Source organism: Mobula hypostoma, chromosome X2 (assembly GCF_963921235.1).
Source record: "Mobula hypostoma chromosome X2, sMobHyp1.1, whole genome shotgun sequence".
Classification (NCBI taxonomy): Eukaryota; Metazoa; Chordata; class Chondrichthyes; order Myliobatiformes; family Myliobatidae; genus Mobula; species Mobula hypostoma.
The window spans coordinates 16,704,485-16,721,196 of NC_086129.1; the positions used below are offsets into that span (position 1 = coordinate 16,704,485).

At 44.2% G+C, this 16,712-nt stretch overlaps 1 protein-coding gene and 1 long non-coding RNA gene across 2 annotated transcripts in view; one reads left to right on the plus strand and one right to left on the minus strand.

The window, feature by feature from the left end:
* The window catches only part of tmem45b (transmembrane protein 45B), a 37,492-nt gene extending 35,349 nt beyond the window's left edge, over positions 1 to 2,143 (minus strand). Inside the window, exon 1 of the mRNA XM_063038347.1 lies at positions 1,991 to 2,143. The gene's annotated coding sequence lies outside the window, so the exon portion shown is untranslated. The remainder of the gene's footprint in view (positions 1 to 1,990) is intronic.
* A 174-nt stretch (positions 2,144 to 2,317) lies between these two features.
* On the plus strand, positions 2,318 to 7,903 carry LOC134340812 (uncharacterized). Its single transcript, XR_010016641.1, has 3 exons — positions 2,318 to 2,430; positions 3,103 to 3,263; positions 7,301 to 7,903. It is a non-coding gene; the product is annotated as an uncharacterized LOC134340812 (long non-coding RNA).
* Positions 7,904 to 16,712: the final 8,809 nt, after the last annotated feature.

The following is a 16,712-nucleotide window of genomic DNA, read 5'->3' on the forward strand; positions in this document are numbered from 1 at the left end:
CTGACACCGGAGTGAGCTGGGGCCTTTGCTCAGCGGGAGATGAAGAGAGAGAAGACGCTGGAGAGAACCGGTCGTAGGATTCGACCCGGTGGGGGGACCGTGATTCAATGGAGCAAGGTGCAGAGGTCTGCTGAAGATTGGTGAATATGTATGACATTTGGAAGAGTTCAGCTCCAATTTGTGCACATTTGACTGTTTAATTATAATGGGCCTTTTTTGTTTTTTTTCCCTTTCTTTTCTTTACTAACCCTCTAGTTAAGTTAACATTCATAAATATAACTTTTTTAATCATATGCAGTGTGCTGTCTGTTATTTCTTGGAACTGAGTTGTAACAGGGTAGCAAATTGCACAGCACCCACACAAACCAGGCTTTGGGGTGGGAGAGCCGTCCCAATCTCTCGGATTTAGCGGGACCGGAGTGTGTATTCCTGAGACGCAGCCCAAGGAATCTGGAGGTGGGAAGGATTAAAAAGCTTGGTAACACCATGCTTTGGAGTGTTGGGTGCTTTCTTGGCACCCCATGATAGCAAGGATGTGGAAGCTTTGGAGAAAATTCAAAAGAGGTTTCCCAAGATGTTGCCTGGATTCGAGGGTATTAGCTACAAGGAGAGATTGGACAAATTTGGGTTGTTTTCTCTGTGGTGTCAGAAGCTGAGAGAATATCTGATAGAAGTTTATGAAATGATGAGAGGCAGAGATAGAGTCAACCGCCTGAATCTTTCTCCCAGGGTAGAAGCATCGAATACTAGAAGGTGTACTGTAATTGGGGGTGGGGGGGGGCAATGAGGTGGAGTAATGTTTAACGGAGATTGTGGGACAAGTCTTTTACACAGAGAATGGTGGATACTTGGAATGGGTTGATGGGGTAGTGCTGGAAACAGATATGACAGAGGCACGCAAGAGGCTTTTAATAGGTACAACAATAAGGAGGGACTGGAGGGATATGGACCATGTGTAGGCCTAAGGGATTAGATTCTTTGGCACAATGTTCCACATGGATATGAAGAGCTTATTCCTGTGTCCTATGTTCTATTCCAAACATGGACTAGTAAGTTAACTAGTTACCATAAGTTACCCCTTAGTATAGGTTAATGGCAAAGTAGTATTAGAGAGGAGTTGATAGGAATGTGTGAGAGAGAATAAGCTGCTTGTAAACAGGCAAGTAGGAAGAGGGGGAAACGGAACTTATGGCACTGATGGAGCCAATGGCCTTCAGCACTATCATAAGTCTTATGATGGTGTTGGGATCTCCTTGCACCCTCATTCCATGAAATCCCTCCCCTGCTACAATGAACACTCCCTGTTACATTAGTGCACCTAACAAGTCTATCGCATCAATGCGAGTTATCCTGTTCCTATTAAAATTGTCCATGTAATCCAGACCATATTACTACACTGCCAGTGGAAGTGGTGGACGTGGGTCCAACATTGAAGAGAAGTTTGGATAGGTACATGAATGGGATGGGTACGGAGGGCTGTGGTCCAGGTGCAGGTCGATGGGTCTAGGCAGAATAACAGTTCAGCACGGACTAGATGGGCCAAAGGGCCTGTTTCTGTGCTGTAGTGTTCTATGACTACGTCTCACTTGCTATATCACCGCATGTAATCTAGTCCCTATTGAAACACCACACTTAACAACACAAACTGGGCTTTGGCCCTTTGCCGCTCCTTAAAAACATCATTTAATCTCTCTGTATTAACTACCTGAAGTTTTCTTGACGTTTCAGAAAAATCTACTCAAGTTAGAAAAGAGAATTATTTTTACCAAATAATTATTTATCCTGGTACCTTGTATTTGTTTTCAAACAAAATCATTCCAAAAGCATGAATTCATTATGTTTACACCCATAGTACCCTTCTTACTTCTTGTTCTCTGTTAAGGTATTGTACCATCGCTGATACTGAATTACTTTCTTTAATATAATTTTCACATTAGTTATTGTTTCTGCTTACATGTACAAACACAAATGATGAAGTTCTTACACTTACCGGAGAGATTGCGAAGTTTACTACTATGTGTGGTTCAATAACCAGAGGCTCACATTCCTGTGTCAGATCCTGTGCAGGCCGTGGCGGAGGTACAGTCCAGGTCAGCTTCCACACAGCAAGCTCAAGAGTTTATTGAACTTCTGTGGATTGTCTGCTTCTTTTGAGCTGCTAACTTTATGACCAGTCTTGAGATCTTCCTGTGTTGCACAACAGGTGCAAGTGTTATAGTTTACACCTGTCTCCCCTAGGTTACAGTGCCACTCCCTGATCCTGGCTTGAGGAGTGCTGCCCCCCAGTGGCAGCAGATAGCATTATGACAGAACTTCACCCAACATAGGGCACTCAGATCAAAAACCATTCTTATTGCTTTTTACAACTAGATTTATTAATAATTAAACACATTCCTCCTCTTCTCAATAAATGGATGCCACGGTGTAGAGGTTAGCATTCCAGAGTTTTACATTCAGTTCTGGCGCCATTTGTAAGGAGTTTGTGTGTTCTCCCCTTTTCCATCCCTCACCTTATCTCCTTGTCTGCCCATCGCCTCCATCTGGTTCTCCTTCCCCCTTTTCTTTCTTCCGTGGCCTTCTGTCCTTTCCTATCAGACTCCCCCTTCTCTAGCCAATCACCAATCAACTTCCCAGTTCTATACTTCATCCCTCCCCCTCCTGGTTTCACCCATCACCTTGTGTTTCTCTCTCCCCTTCCCCCACCTTTTAAATCTACTCCTCACCTTTTTTTTTCTCCAGTTCTTTTCAAAGGGCCTCGGTTGGAAATGTTGACTACTTCTTAACATAGGTGCTGCCTGGCCTGCTGAATTCCTCCATCATTCTGTGTGTGTCGGTGGTCAGACACTTTCTTGTTGGGGGAGAGGGGAGGAGGTCATCATTAAAGGCACATGTAGCACAAATGTTATTTGCTATCAGATCCATGTGCAAGCATGGACTGAGTAGGAAATGGCATTGATATTCTGCAATCATCAGCAAACATCCCAATTTATAAGTTAGTGTTTCTCTTTCCACAGATGCTGCCTGAAATTTACCAGTATTTATTGTGTTGGTTTCAAACTTTTAGCCATTCTTCAGTAATTGTTTTTTTTTCTGTTTACAAAGTTTTTAAGGTCCTTGGAGAGTGCCCTACGAACAAACTCTGGTAGTAATATCCAGGGGTTCAAATGATCAGCCCCTTGGCTCCTGTTTTGCAGCAGTTCTAGATTCTTCACGTGGTCAAATGGCATTTCCTGTCAACAGCATTCACTTTCAATTTGCCTCAGGTATTCAGATCTTTTGTACATACAATGAGGTCTGTGACACAGTAACAATATTTTTTAATTACACATTTATCTTCTTTTAGTTTTGCAGGTAAGAACTGGTGGTTTCTAGTCCCAGGTGCCTTAGCAGCAGAGGGTGTGATCCAGCAGCAGCCTTTGAAAAGTAGTCTTGCAGGTAGCGACTAAGTTTCCCAGGTTAGTGACACTGTGACCAGCTCTGAGGCTGTGTGAGGAAGGCTAAAGTCAGGCAGAGCAATAGTGATAGGAGACTCGATAGTTGTGGTCAGGCAAGGGATTCGGCTGCTGCAAAAGCAATGTCAGGATGGTGTGTTACCCTCTGGGTGCCAGGGTCAAGGACGTCTCAGAGCGACTGTAAAACATTCTCAAGGGGGAGTATGAGCACCCAGAGGTCGTGGTATATACTGGCACTAATGACAAAGGGGGAAAACGGGTAACAGAAGGCAGAGGGTGGTTGTGGAGGGAGTACATTCAGATTGGAGGATTGTGACTAGTGGTGTCCCACAAGGATCTGTTCTGGGACCTCTACTTTTCGTGATTTTTATTAACGACCTGGATGTGGGGGTAGAAGGGTGGTTGGCAAGTTTGCAGACGACACAAAGGTTGGTGGTGTTGTAGATAGTGTAGAGGATTGTCAAAGATTGCAGAGAGACATTGATAGGATGCAGAAGTGGGCTGAGAAGTGGCAGATGGAGTTCAACCCGGAGAAGTGTGAGGTGGTACACTTTGGAACAAACTCCAAGGCAGAGTACAAAGTAAATGGCAGGATACTTGGTAGTGTGGAGGAGTAGAGGGATCTCGGGGTACATGTCCACAGATCCCTGAAAGTTGCCTCACAGGTGGATAGGGTAGTTAAGAAAGCTTATGGGGTGTTAGCTTTCATAAGTCGAGGGGTAGAGTTTAAGAGTCGCGATGTAATGATGCAGCTCTATAAAACTCTGGTTAGGCCACACTTGGAGTATTGTGTCCAGTTCTGGTCACCTCATTATAGGAAGGATGTGGAAGCATTGGAAAGGGTACAGAGGAGATTTACCAGGATGCTGCCTGGTTTAGAAAGTATGCATTATGATCAGAGATTAAGGGAGCTAGGGCTTTACTCTTTGGAGAGAAGGAGGATGAGAGGAGACATGATAGAGGTGTACAAGATAATAAGAGGAATAGATAGAGTGGATAGCCAGCGCCTCTTCCCCAGGGCACCACTGCTCAATACAAGAGGACATGGCTTTAAGGTAAGGGGTGGGAAGTTCAAGGGGGATATTAGAGGAAGGTTTTTTACTCAGAGAGTGGTTGGTGCATGGAATGCGCTGCCTGAGTCAGTGGTGGAGGCAGATAGACTAGTGAAGTTTAAGAGACTACTAGACAGGTATATGGAGGAATCTAAGGTGGGGGCTTATATGGGAGGCAGGGTTTGAGGGTCGGCACAACATTGTGGGCCGAAGGGCCTGTACTGTGCTGTACTATTCTATGTATATGTTCAATGGGACAAACTATCCAGAACCCCATTCAAGTGCTCTCTAAACAACCGCCACATTTCCCTGATTACATCTATTCCCAATTTATGCTCCCAGGTTCCTCCCTAATAGCATCACAATTCCCTCCACCCCCCACCCCCGATTAAATAATCAATAGCTCTAGCAAACTGCCTGCAGAGATATTGGTCCCCTTCAAGTTCAGGTGTAATCCATCCTTTTTGTACAGAACATATCTTCCCCAGAAGAGGTCCAAATCATCCACAAATCTGAAACACTGCACCCTGCGCCAACTCTTCAGCCACACATTCATCTGCCAAATTATCCCATTCTTACCCTCACTGGCACGTGGCAAAGGTAGTAATCCAGGGATTGCTATCCCCATCTTTCTTTTCAGCTTCCTACCAAACTCCCTATATTCCCTCTTCAGGACCTGAATCCTTTTCCTACCTATGTAGTTGGTACCAATACGTACCACGACTTCTCACCCTCCCCCTTTAGAATGTTGTGGACCCGATCTGAGACGTCCTTGACCTAGGCAACACACCATGTGGGTGACTCTTTCACATCCACAGGATTACCTGTCTGTTCCCCTAATATTGAGTCCCATAAAACTACTGCCCTTTTCTTCTCCTTCCTTCCCTTCTGAGTCATAGAGAGAGCCAGACTCAACAGTATCCAAAGCAGTGTACTTTTTATTGAGGGGAAAGGCCTCAAGGGGAACTCTGCACCGTCAGCTTTTTCGCTTTCCCTCTCCTGACAGCCACCTAGTTACCTGCCTCCTGCAATCTAGGGGTGACTATCTCCTTGCAGCTCCTGTCTGTCACCTCCTCATTCTCCCGTATGTGACGATGGTCATCCAGCTGCGGCTCCAGTTACCTAACACAGTCTGTAAGGAGCTGCAGCTGGATGCACTTCATGCAAATGTATGTAGTTATGAGGGAGACTGGAGGTCTCCCAAAACTCTGACACGAAGAACACACCACTGACCCTGGATCCATTCCCACTACTCTAGCTAGGCACTAATGAAGCAAGGAAGAACCTACCAGAACCTTACCTTATCAAAGCCTCTTGAGCCAAAGCCTAAAGCTCTCCACTCTAACACTGGCCCACTCACACTATACCCGCTCTCAGAATGGCCATTCCGCTTAAAGCTCACTTTTTAAAAAAATAGGCCTTTACCAAGTGCCTAATAAATTGTGATACTGAAACGTTCCGAAACGGCCTGCTTGTGTTTTATTTCTTGCGCTCACACACCTCCAAGCAAGCAACTTAAAACTGCTCTCCCTTTCCACCACTGATCGGAACAGTACTTCCCATCAAATGAGCAACCTGAAACTGTTCTCCATTTCCATGTCTGGTATGGGAACTGTACTTCCCTCAATTGCAGGACTCTGCAGAGAGCCCAGCACATCTGCAGATGTGAACTTCCCACTATTCAGGACATTTACAGTGAAAGGTATTGAAGGGCTTGAAGGATTGGGGACTCGAGTCATCCCAACCACAAACTGTTCCGGCTGCTTCCACCTGGGAAACGATACCGCAGCATTGAAGCCAGAACCAACAGGCTCCTGGACAGCTTTTTCCACTAGGTCATCAGACTGATTAATTCACGGTGACACAATTGTATTTCTAAGCTATATTGATTGTTCTGTTGTATATCTTACTGTACATACTATTTATTATAGATTACTATAAATTGTACATTGCACATTCAGACAGAGATAAAACGTAAAGATTTTTACTCTGCATGTACGTGAAGGATGTAAGAAATAAAGTCAATTCAATTCAATCCTCAATGAGAACTGGTATGTGTTCTCCCAATATCCCCCTGCTGAAGGCCACAATCAGTTCCTTGGTCTTTATGATGTTGAGTGCGAGATTGTTGTTGAGACATCAATCAAACAGTCGATCCATCTCACTCCTAAACGTATGCCTCCTCATCTCCGTCTGAGATTCTACCAACAACAGTGGTGTCACAGGCCAATTTGTAGATGATGGTTGAGCTGTGCTTAGCCAGAGTCATGAGTGTGGAGAGAGTAGAGCAGTGGTCTAAGCACGTGTCCTTGAGGTGTGCCAGTGTTGATTGTCAGCGAGGAGCATTTGCTTTTCCTCATCAGTAGAGACTGCAGTCTTCTGATGAAGAAGACAAGAATCCAGTTACAGAGACCCGGGTTTGGTTGTTTGGTGATTAGTACTGAGAGGATGATGGTGTTGAACACTGAGCTGTAATCAGTAAACAGTAACCTGATCTATGGTTTGCTGTTGTCTCGATGAACCAAAGCAGAGTGGAGAGGTACCGTGAGATTGCATGTGCTGTAGACCTGTTATAGCAGTCAGCAAATTCCAGGCCCTTGCTCAGACAGGAGTTAGTTCTAGTCATGATGAACCTTTCAAAGCACTTCATCATAATGGATGTGAGTGATGGTCATTGAGGTGGCTCACCTTGCTCTTCTTGGGCACCGGATGATGGCGCTAAATGGCGACTCTTTTGCTTGCATCTTCGGAAACAGCTCTATTTCCATCTTTAATATCTTTATTTTTCCCTTTCAGGGTTCTTTTGAAGACCCTGACCTGGAGTTACATGCTGACTACGGTTCTTTGCGGGAATGGGACCCACTCTCGGGGTTCCACAATCTGCCATTGTTGTTGTTCGACACGCCAAGGGTTCGGCCTAAGTATTCAGCTTGGCTTTGGAAGCCTAGGATCTCGGGGCTCTGGAGACGGGCGGATCATGTGTTGGTGTCACAACAGGAGACCCGTGTGTGGTCAGGGAAGTTGGAATGTCTGCGGCTGTGTGCCCAGAGCTTCATGATCTTTGGGCACAAAGCTCGAAAAAAAGTGATGTGGCTGACTTTTAACATCGTAAACCAACGAGTTGGTTGTTATGTCTGCTATGTTTGTTACACTTTGCTGCCTGCTTGCATTCTGCCTTGCCTGAGAAATTGGACTGTCAAGTCAACTGACTCTGAAGACTCGTGGTATTCATTTACTTCTTCGTTGTTCTTTTAAGCTGCAGTGTAGGCTTTGTTTCCCATTTGAGAGTTTTAGCTAACGGCCCTGTTTGGCCTAGCGCTTATTGTTTTCTTTTCCTTTTAACACTGTTCACATTAACTATCGACCTGCTTCAGTGTCTCTCACTCCGCACTTGGGCCATATCCGCACCAGGTGACAGTGGGAGGGGGGAGCTGGGGGGTGGGGGACTTTGGGGTTCTAACATTTGATAGTCATTCATTCTTTGTTTTCCTCCTCTGTTTTTGTGGATGTTTGCGAAGAAAAAGCATTTCAGGATGTATATTGCATACATTTCTCTGACATTAAATGTACCTATTGAAATCTTTGAAGGTTCTGAATATTATTCTGAATGCACTTGATCTGAATTTCTCCCTCTCCCCACCATGCCCCATGATATCCCAAGCCCCCTCCAGACCTGGGTGCTCAATTAAGTGTAGATCTTCCTCCCCATTCTTCATTTTCATGGGCCTGAAGATATCTGTGTCCTTCTGAACACCAAGTGTTTAACTTTCTTACCATTTAAAAATACATTGTCGTTGTATATTTTCTGTCAAAGTGGGAAATCTGACCCTTTTTTACATTACATTTCATTTGCAATGTCCTTGTTCATTTACTAAGCTGTCCAGATTCTTTTTAAGCTGCTCCACAGTCCACACGATTGCTGACTTAGTATCTTCAGCAAACGCGGATACATTAGCAAACACGAGAAAACCTGCAGATGCTGGAAATTTAAGCAACACACACAAAAATTGCTGGTGAATGCAGCAGGCCAGGCAGCATCTCTAGGAAGAGGTACAGTCGACGTTTCAGGCCGAGACCCTTCGTCAGGACTAACTGAAAGATAGTAAGAGATTTGAAAGTGGGAGGGGGAGGGGGAGATCCGAAATGATAGGAGAAGACAGGAGGAAGAGGGATGGAGCTAAGAGCTGGAAAGTTGATTGGCAAAAGGGATACGAGGCTGGAGAAAGGAGAGGATCATGGGACGGGAGGCCTAGGGGGAAAGAAAGGGGGAGGGGAGCCCAGAGGATGGGCAAGGAGTATAGTGAGAGGGACAGAGGGAGAAAGAAAGAGAGAAAATAAATAAATGAATGAATGAATGAATGAATGAATAAATAAATAAATAAATAAATAAATAAAAGGAGAGGTGGGGCATTAACGGAAGTTAGAGAAGTCAATGTTATGCCATCAGGTTGGAGGCTACCTGGACGGAATATAAGGTGTTGTTTCTTCAACCTGAGTGTGGTATCCCTTATTTATTTATTTGCTTATTTATTATTTTTTTTCTCTCTCTCTTTTTTCTCCCTCTGTCCCTCTCACTATAACTCCTTGCCCATCCTCTGGGCTCCTCTCCCCCTTTCCTTCTCCCTAGGCCTCCCATCCCACGATCCTCTCCCTTCTCCAGCCTCGTATCCCTTGTGCAAATCAACTTTCCAGCTCTTAGATCCATCCCTCCCCTCCTGTCTTCTCCTGTCATTTCGGATCTCCCCCTCCCCCTCCCACTTTCAAATCTCTTACTATCTCTTCTTTCAGTTAGTCCTGACAAAGGGTCTCAGCCCGAAATGTCGACTGTACCTCTTCCTAGAGATGCTGCCTGGCCTGCTGTGGATACATTAGATTTCCTTCTTTAAGGAACAGGGTTTTCTTTCCTCTACCATTGATGTTGCCCTCACCTACATCTCCTCCATTTCCCGGACATCCATGCTTACCCCATCTTCCCACCACCATATCAGGGATAGAGTTTCCCTTGTTCTTGCCTACCACCCCATGAGCCTCCACATCCAGCACATCATTCTCCATAACTTACACCATTTTCAGCTGGATCCTACCACTAAGCACATCTTTCACTCCCCCCACTCTCCACATTCTGTAGGGATTGCACTCTCCTTGACTTCCTTGTCCATTCGTCCCTCCCCACTGATCTCCCTCCCGGCACATATCCCTGCAAGTGGGACAAGTGCTGCATCTGCACCTACACCTCCTCTCTCACCACCATTCAGGGCCGCAAACAGACTTTCAGGTGAGGCGACACTTCACTTGCAAGTCTGCCGGAGTCGTTGACTGTATCCGGAGCTCCCAGTGCAGTCTCCTTTACAGCAGTGAGATCCGACGTAGACTGGGGGACTGCTTTGTCAATCATCTTCACTTTATCCGCCACAACTGGCGGGATTTCCCAGTGGTCACACATATCAATTCTATTTCCCATTCCCATTCCAACAGGGCCTTTTGAAGAACCTGACCTGGAGTTACACACTGACTTCGGTTCTTTGTTCTTGGGGTCTCATGACTGGCCTCTTTTTGATATGCCAAGGACGCGGCCTAGAAGACTAGCGTGCCTTCAATGTGCCAGATTTTCGTGGCTCTGGAGGTGGGCAGACTTGAGATCGGTACCACCGCCTGGTGCATCGTGGGAGGTGGAAGATTGTAAGCAGTGAGCTGGCTGCTGGCTCTGTGCCCAGGGACCCAAGATTGTTAGAGTGAGTTTTTTTGGGTAGATGATTTGTTTACACTTAAATGACTTTGGCCACCAGACTTCTTTTTTAACTGTTTGACAATGCACTTCCTAAAAAGGTGTGAATACCAGATGCTTCTGGTGCCGTAGTTTGACCTGATGCTGTAGTTTCAAAGACTGTATTATCTATACATTATAAACATTAATTGTCTTCTATGTTAGTACAGGAAATGCCAAATAAATGTATCGTAGACTTAACTTACATTCCTAAAGGCTGTGGATACCAATCCAGCCTTGTTGGCGTCGGAAGGAAAGGATGGTGTGATATTTTGTATGTAGCTTCAAAAGGAAGCATTGTCTATGCATTGTCTATAACTTTTTAAGTAGCGATTGCCTTTGTGTTTAGCATATAAATATCAAGCCCACATTGAGCTCGCAAACCTTTCTGCGGAAAGCGACTTCGTCCGTAAGATGCCTGCTGTACCTTGTTGTGTCAAATCAAGAAGCTGCTTTGTATCTACCAGTGACTCTGTCTCTCCGGTAATTTCATCCACGCAACAACAAGATCATTGGGCATAGGGCTCGAAAAAAGCAACGCAACAGACTTTTAACACCACAAATCGGCGAGTTGTTTGTTATGTCTCCTGTCCTGCTGTGAAGTGGGGCCACCTCTTTTTCCCTTATTAGAGAGAGAGAGAGAGAGCCTGTGGTATGTCAAATTACCAGGTGAACGATTAGTCTTTGGAGTACTGCAAGTCTGTGTCTTTACTGATGCTTTGCTGCACGCTTGAGTGCTTGGTGGGGAAGGAGGGTGCCGATGCTTTTTTTGCTGGTGGGGGGGTGTTCATTGGTTTGCTGTTGCTTATGCGTGGGAGAAGGGAATGTGGGGGGCTTTGAGGTTCTAACGTTTAACTGTTGTTCATTCTTTGGGGGCACTCTCTGTTTTTGTGGATGGTTGTGAAGAAAAAGCATTTCAGGATGTATATTGTATACATTTCTCTGACATTAAACGTACCTATTGAAACCCATTGAAACATGTCGGTTCCATGGGTACAAAGAGGCAACTCTCAGGTAGGAGGAGCAACACCTCATATTCTGTCTTTTTCCATTCATCATTCTGGCTCCTCTCTTACTCCTTCTCTTCTTCTCATCTCTGGTGCCCCTCCTCTTCCCTTTCTCCCACGGTCCACTCTCCTCTCCTATCCGATTTCTTCTTCTTCAGCCCTTTACCTTTCCCACTATTACCTCCCAGCTTCTCACTTCATACCCTACTCCCCTACTTACTTCCCCCTCATCTGGTCTCATCTATCACCTCTAGGAAGAGGTACAGTCGACGTTTCAGGCCTGAAACGTCGACTGTACCTCTTCCTACAGATGCTGCCTGGCCTGCTGCGTTCACCAGCAACTTTGATGTGTGTTGCTTGAATTTCCAGCATCTTCAGAATTCCTGTTGTTTGCTCATCTATCACCACCAGCTTTACTCCTTTCCCTCCCCCACCCACCTCTTATTCTGGCTTCTTCCCCCTTCCCTTCCAGTCCTAATGAAGGGTCGGCCCAAATGTTGACTGTTTATTCCTCTCCACAGATGCTGCCTGACCTACTGAGCTCCTCAAACATTTTGTGTGTGTGTTCTATGTACAGTGCATTAGGCCTGCAAATACAAATTGTCGATATAGATTGTGAACAGATAGGACCCTGGCACTGATCTGTGTGTCACCCTACTAGTCATAGCCACTCACCTCCAAAATCACCAGTTTATCCCTATTCTCTGCTAACTGTCCCTCGCCCTCATCTCCTCAGTTTCCCAGACATCCGCATTACATCTTCCCCCTCCCCCGCAACACTGTGCAATTCAATTTTGTTTAATAACCTCTTAAGTCAATCTCTTGTGTAGTGCCTTATCAAAGGGCTTCTGAAAGTGAGAACATATCACATCAGTTGGTTGCTCTTAACTTTTCAGTGGAGGATGGTAGAGACCTCAGAGGTGGCAGAGTGCAGCGAATGGGGAAGAGTGACGCTGCTCGAGAATTCAAAACACAGGTACCAATTTGTCTTCTCCGTAGATTGTCACCTTGTCGTGGTGGAGAAGCTTGTGTGGTCCTGTGATCCCGAGAGTGATGCCATCTGGAGCTGTGCTCCTGGTAGGGTCACCCATGGCGGTAAGGTCGAGGGGGAGGTCCCTGACAAAGAACAATCCAACCAAGACCTCAACGGTGGAACAGGCAGACGAAGTTACTTCGAACTCAACGGCTGTGAAGGCGGATGAAGGCTGCAACAAATCCATCAGCTCCAATCATCGTGGTTTCCATGCCATTCGAATCAGTTGGTTGATTTGTGAAGTAGCATGTGTTTTTTGGAGTGCAACATCAAGTACACGTTAAACAAATACACGCACAGGTGTCTTCACTCTGTGGGCCACTTCTTCAGAATGAAGACCATCATCCTCGACCTCGAGGGATAGCCACGACCGACCGATTTGTCAGAAGCAAAGGAAGGTCAGCAAGTGAATGGGACGCCAGAGCAGCACTGGATGAAGATTACGGATGGTTCTTGTTGAATTGAAGGCTGATGAGTTAGTAAAACAAGATCTATGATTGCACATTGCACATTTAGATGGAGAGGTAACGTAAAGATTTTTACTCCACATATATGTGAAGGATGTAAGAAATAAAGTCAATTCAATTCAATTCCATTCCAGATCTGGAAAAAAATTTAAGGCAGAGCAATGGGTGATGAAGAAAATTTTGTGCCATAGCAGTTGAACACTGATAATCTGTTTACAAGTACTGATCCCCAAAAATGCTTCTCACTAACAGCTGTGCATTAATCATCAGAGCCACAAGAATTATTCTTGACTTGATTGTTCAAACCCCATCAGCAGTGGAAAGGATATACTGCTGAATGTTAATTGGACAGGCGCCCATGGACTATTCACACTGCTGAGCTGTTAGTGAGTTTCAGGACAGCTGTGGGCAGTACCCTTGTGATATAAACATTGTTTTAAGTGAGAGTTTTAAATATACTTGAAACAATAGAGACAACTGCAGCAACACATCAGAGAGTGCCCTTTGCTGCGGCTGTAACCTGAGAGATGATTAGCTGGACAATGGTATTAGAGAAAATGCTCAACTCGCTAACACTAATTAAACCTCAGTGGACCTAATGGGCACCGGTTTAAGGACAGATAAAATACCTTCTCCAAAAATAATCTCCCTAAACAATCAGCGTCACATAATTGAGTAACTGGAATCTACTCTAATGACTGTCCTGACTCAGTTGTGGCTTTGAAGTGAACGTTCTCCTCTACAGCATGGCTACACTGAAGGTGATTACTGTCTGCAGAGGTTTGCAAATATAATTTAAATGGCTCAATTGTTCCAAGCAATGTCCAACGCATTCCTTTAGCTTGGTCTGGCAACTTGAAAATGGAGAGATACTTGTTGGCTGTTTAGATTTTCTGGAACTATTCACACATTCTAACAGTGACCTGACTTTAGAATCTGAGCTGCTGGGTGTTTCCAGCTTTTTGTTTTTATTTTATACTGTACTTCTAGCAACTGCTGTCTTTTTGATTTATATTGACTTTAGAATGACTGTAAATCAATTTGATATTCCATGAAATGCAGTGCATAAACAACATGTCATTTTTAATTTTCTAAAGTTTGAAAGGGGAAGTGTTCTGTTGAGGATGGATTCCATTAAACTAGTTTGGAGCCAATTGTCCCAGCATATTGGATCAATCAGGACCACAGATAACACTTTTCACCTTTTAATTTGAAGAAGAAAACTCAAAGCCTTTGGAATGTATCATGAGAGGATACTGAATTTAACAGTATGGGTGCATTGAAGAACATAGAAGATAGACTAATACAGCACAGGTACAGGCCCTTCAGCCCACAACATTGTGCTAATCCAATTAATTTAGTAATCAGGAAGAAGGAAAATGATAAAAAAAATGAGGACACTTTAATACAATACATGAATTATTTATAACAGAGTGGATAAATTAATGTCACAAATTAAAATAAATGGGTTTGACTGAAAGCCATTAAAGTTTGGAAAATAAACACCACAAGATGTTGGCTTTAGAAGGAACAGAGAAAGTGAAAGGCGGCAGGCTTGGATGGAGGCCCCATAAGATAATAGCATTGGTAATAATTGATCTTAGATTATAAAAAGTGATTTTAATTTATAAAACAGTGTGGGTAAGGGATAAGAAAGAACAAAGGACATAAACACTGGTGTGAGTGTCATTACTAATTATACTACTGGAAAGGTTAGTTATCAAGAAATATGTTGAAGTTGTGGCAGAGGCAATTCAGTAATCATGGACTGGGGGTGCTCTTTAATCACCATATAAACTAGGTAATCAAATTGGCAAAAGTAGCCTGGAGAATAAATCAGCATCAGAATGATTTCCTGGAGGAAATCATTACAGGATCATTACTTGGTTCCTTACAGGAACCAAGTAAAGAAGAAGCTATTTTTAGATCTTGTGGTATGAAATAATTTGTAAACTCAGTGGTAGGGAGTCCTTCATGGAAAAGTGAAAGCAGATTGGTAGAATTTTAAGTGCAAAGTGAAGTTCTTAAGTAAAATTTTAGAGTTATTAAAAAATACTTCAAGCCAATTAATTAACAGTAATATTTCAAGTCATTGAATCTTCATAGTTAGTTGAAGTATCAAAAAAGGGAGCAGCTAACATAAATGTGGATCCCTAAAAGACAGAGGGAATTGAAATTATAGTGGGAAATATTTTACACCTAACTCCACAACAGAATCCACAAAACCATCCACACACTCCTCCTTTTTGTCTTTTTTCTCCTTGGTCCTGGTCTCTCAGGCTCACAGACACTGGGCCTCCAACCTCTGAACAAGCTGACCCAGAGGTTTCACCCTTTGGTGGCTGCCATCCATACAGACCTCCAACCTGAGGCTCACTAACCTGTAAATCGTTGGTCTGCCGATCTGACCTCTGGAATTGCTGACCTTAGACCATGGAGTGCTTTGACTTGGACTCTGAACATTGGCCTCTGCCCCTTACTCTTCAATTACTGCCACAGACCTCTAACTCCCCCTCATCCCTGTTCCTGAACACTAACTCTCTGTGCAGTTGGTGGTGGAGTTAGAGACTCTCACAATGTACCTCTAGACAAGCACGAGAATGGACAAGGCATTGAATGCTCCAGACCAAGTGGTAGAAAATAGGATTAGTGTGGACAGGTATCTGACATTCAGCATAGATGTGGTGGGCCGATAGGCCTATTTCTGTGCTGTGTGACTCTGAGCTAAGGATATTTCTGACAACCTGACAAACCTGACAAACCTCTTCTTGAATTTAACATACTCATTAATTTCTTTCATCCACTGGTGAGTCATTTGTCTTCTATGTGCCTTAAAGGCTCACATTATTTCTCCCTGCTAGGCATAACTTTATTTAGAGAAACAGCCCTTCTGGCTCAACGAGCCCACAATGCCCAGTTACACCATATGACCAATTAACCTACTAACCTGTATGTCTTTTAAATGTTAGCCATTACCTGTCTACTATCATATATTTCAACATTCTCACAGTGAACCACACATAACTCTCCTCTCATACTTGCAACATTTCTTTATTTAGCTTTAAGAACTGAATTTCAGATTCATGATCAAGCTCAATAACAAGGTTATCAACACTCTCGCTTGTGTTGTGTAAAATGAGATCTCAAGCCTTCTCTCTGCTTGGCTCCTCAACATGTTGATCAAGATGACCATCTTCCATATCCGGTATCTTATTACTGCTTGAAGTGTCCAGTTTACACCCAATGGCTACTTGTCAGCTACCTTCTCTATCTAATAAAGTGGCCACTGAGTGTATGTTTGTGGTCCTGAGGCTCCTGTAGTTTCTTCCCAATGGTAGCAGGGAGAGCATGGCCTGGGTAGTCGGGGTCCCTGTTGATGGATGCTGTTTTCCTGCACAAAGCTCCATGTAGATGTACTCAATGGTGGGGAGGGCTTTACCCATGATGGACTGGGCTGTATCCACTACTTTTTGTAGGATTTTCCATTCAAAGGCATTGGTGTTTCCATACCAGGCTGTGATGCAGCCAGTCAGTATACTCTCCACCACACATCTATAGAAGTTAGCCAAAGTTTTAGCTGTCATGCTGAATCTTCGCAAACACCAAAGGATATAGAGTTGAACTTTCTTTGTAATTGCATTTATGTGCTGGGCCCAGGACAGGTCCTCTGAAATCGTAACACCAAGGACCCTCTCCACCTCTGATCCTCCAGTGAGGACTGACTCATGGGCCTCCAGTTTCCTCTTCCTGAAGTCAATAATCAGCTCCTTGTTCTTGCTGACATTGAGTGAGAGGTTGTTGTTGTAGCACCACTCAGCCAGATTTTCCAAGCTGACTGGGGTCTGAAAGTGAGGAAATCCAGGATCCAATTGTACAAGGAGGTATTGAGGCCAAGGTCTTGGTGCTTATTGGCTAGTTTCAAGCAGGTAATAGTATT